The sequence below is a fragment of the Mastomys coucha genome, unplaced genomic scaffold (genome assembly GCF_008632895.1).
Source record: "Mastomys coucha isolate ucsf_1 unplaced genomic scaffold, UCSF_Mcou_1 pScaffold6, whole genome shotgun sequence".
Taxonomy (NCBI): Eukaryota; Metazoa; Chordata; class Mammalia; order Rodentia; family Muridae; genus Mastomys; species Mastomys coucha.
Genome location: NW_022196912.1, coordinates 39,748,106 through 39,751,389, shown reverse-complemented (window position 1 = coordinate 39,751,389; position 3,284 = coordinate 39,748,106). Strand labels below are relative to the sequence as shown.

Genomic DNA, 3,284 nt, shown 5'->3' with positions numbered 1-3,284 from the left:
GTGAGTTCCAGGACAGCCAAGGCTACACAGAGAAACCCTGTCTCAGAAAAAAAAGTCAGAAGACTTCAATACTATCTCAATACTCGGGCTGGGTGAGTGCACGGAGGATTCTCACTTGGAAGGCTCGGTTTGGTCTCACTGTTAAGGTGGGGTGCACAAACAGCCCACCCTGGTGTTCACCTTCTTCACTCTCTCCGCCATCTCTTACTGGTGTCAACTGGATATTCTCCCATCAGCCAGGGTGCGACTCCAGGGCAGCTGAGCTCACAGGCCTTTTCTGTCTGGTTCATGGATGCGTTCCAGATGGCAGAGGTTGCTAAAAGTCTGACCTCTGGATAAGTGGAGCACGATTATGACTAAGAGCTCGGAGGACACACATTATTGAGAGGTTATCAGAGTGGGGGAGGGCAGAAGAGAGGATGCGGGCCAGAGAGTGACGGCTTCCTGGTTCCACCCAGCTAAGTACCAGATTTTAAATCTAAGAGAACGGTTAGCAGCATGAATGGAGGAGCTAAAAGGGGAAGCTGCTCCACGCACTGAGAACCTACCCTGAGCCTGGCGCTGGCTACGTGTTGCCCAAATCACATTCATTTCACCGATGAGTTAGTAGCATCGTCAAACTCAGGATAAGGAATCTGGGGCCAGAGGAACTTTTAAGCCCAGACACACGAGCTGATGAGTTGAACATCCATGTTCCTTCTCTTAGAACACTCACTGACTCTTCTAACAAAAGCTGCCAGCACATCCACAAAACATTCAAACCAAAAGGCTATAAGCTATGGCAGGAAACAGCTCATAAGGCGATGGGGTCTCAAGGCCAATATCCTATTAGGCAGGCAAATTGCTAAACTGATCCGCCCCATGCAAATGATGAGTGCACGCCATCTGAGACTCCCAAAGCATCTGGTGGCTTGAAATCAGTCCAAGATGGCGGCCATTCTGGTGAAGGGCAAGTAGGCCTCCTTAATTGAAGTGCAGAGAGTTCACACTGCCACCCCAGCACCAGATCTGTACAGCCCGTGCCTCGGAAATCTGGAGCTGACAGACCCAGGATAAGCAGCCTTTATGTGGAAACCATCTCACGAGGAACAAGGATGGGCTGAGCAATTTGGAGGCAAACAGGAGCAAGAGCATTTCGGAGAGAAACACAAGAAGGGTATATTGTGCCGAAGGCTGAAAGACTGTGGTTCTTTTTATTCTGGAGACAGGATAAAGCCTTACATACGACAGAATGAATAAAACAGCACATATGTTCATCAGTTCTATGCAGTATACCTATGGAGAGCTGGAGATATGGTCCAGTAAAATGCTTTCCACAGAAGTATAAGGACTTGACTTCCCTGCTTGTCTTAGGGTTTCTATTCCTGCATAAAACATCATGACTAAGAAGCAAGTTGGGGAGGAAAGGGTTTATCAGCTTACATTTCCACATTGCTGTTCATCACTAAAGGAAGTCAGGACTGGAACTCAAGCAGGTCAGGAAGCAGGAGCTGATGCAGAGGCCATGGAGGGATGTTCCTTACTGGCTTGCTTCCTCTGGCTTGCTCAGCTTGCTTTCTTATAGAACCCAAGACTTCCAGCCCAGGGATGGCACCACCCACAAGGGGCCCTCCTACCCTTGATCACTAATTGAGAAAATGCCCCACAGCTGGATCTCTTGGAGGCAGTTCCCCAACTGAAGCTCCTTTTGTCAGTGATAACTCCAGCCTCTGTCAAGCTGACACACAAAACCAGCCAGGATACTGCTGATGTTACAAAGTGGCCACAATGATGCACATCTGTAAGCTCAGTGCTGGGGAGGCAGAGATAGGAAGATATCCAGGGCTTGCCAGCCAGCCAGTCTGATCTGAGAGGTAAGAGAGAGGCTATGTCTCAAAAGACAATACCGTGGAGAGTGACTGTTGTCACACTGTGCACCAACCTCTGGTCCTGGCAGGCAGGAAGACTGAGGCTGTAGACCCAGCACCTCACTAGAAACAACAACAACAAACAAGATGGCTTTTTAAAAATCAAGCACGGGGGCTGGAGAAATGGCCCTGTTAAGAGCACTTGCTGCTCCTGCAGAGGACCCTAATTTGGTTCCCAGTACCACACGGCAGCTTATTAACCATCCATACTTCCAGTTCAGGGGATCCAGCATTCTCTCCTGGGCTCTGCAAGCACCAGGCATGCATGTGGTGCACATACATACATGCTGGCAAAACACTCACTATATATATAATAAAAATAATAAATCTGTTTTTTAAAGTCGTCTAGTCTGGCTTTTTTGAAGAGATCTTTAAAAGTTCTACCTTGGGGGGGGGGGGGATAAATGTAAAGGCCTGCCCCAAAACAATTAGCTTTACTAGGGACAAAGCCAAAGCCCCTAACCAAGTTTCTCAGTCTTTTGCCCAGACTCCTCCCTCATCTCAGACCACACCCCTCTCTATCCTTTTGATGCTCATGCCTTCCCTAGGCTTAGACCTCATATTTTGGTAATTACACAATCAAGCACGAGGGTCTGTTTTCTTGCACCTGGCTCCCAAACATCCCCACAACAAAACATTCCCTGTGACAGAGTTCCACCTCAGGCACTCTTCAGGGCGCCAGCATCCGAGAAACAGGAAGCAAAGGCTCTGCCCCACAGGGTGCGACAAGTGTCATTCCAGTGGAGAGGCAGGGACCAACAACCACAAGGTGGATAGTGACAGGTGAGAGGAACAAAAACAGACATGGCCAGCGGGCTCCATTCACTGGTGTAGCAGCAACACCCAGAAGGCATTTGGTGACTCAAGGAATGAATGAGAATGTTACTGGGGAAGGAAAGTGACTTTTAAGTAAGACACATTGGAAAGGAGAAAAAAAAAAAAAAAGACTTGGAAAGTAAGTTTAGGTTACAGAGGGGAACCGTCACCACTTTGACAAACAACCAGAAATAAATATATGACTAATGGGTTTAGGGTTTGTTTGCAGAGCTCCACACCCAGCACAGTAAATAGCCTGAGGAAGCACAGATAAGACCGTAGCTATGCAGGCTGGCCATGCTTCAGGGACTCCAAATTCACCCCAAGCGTCTCCAGAGCCCAGCAATGACAGTTCCACACCATCACCCCACGGATCTGGAAAAGCATACTACTCAACAAGATGAGGACCAGTCTTCCTTAGACCAGAAGCCCAGGAGAAAACTAAGATACTAGTGCGATGAGCTCCTGTTAGAAATACCATCATTAACACCCTCCATGGCCTACCCTCCACAGACGTCTACTGGGTACTGCATACGTGCCACTACATGGACCTCTGCACCC

General features: G+C 48.4%; 1 protein-coding gene across 4 annotated transcripts in view; it reads right to left on the bottom strand.

The window, feature by feature from the left end:
* Nucleotides 1-3,284, bottom strand: part of Asap2 (ArfGAP with SH3 domain, ankyrin repeat and PH domain 2) — a 171,099-nt gene that overhangs the window by 133,844 nt on the left and 33,971 nt on the right. The window lies entirely within an intron of this gene.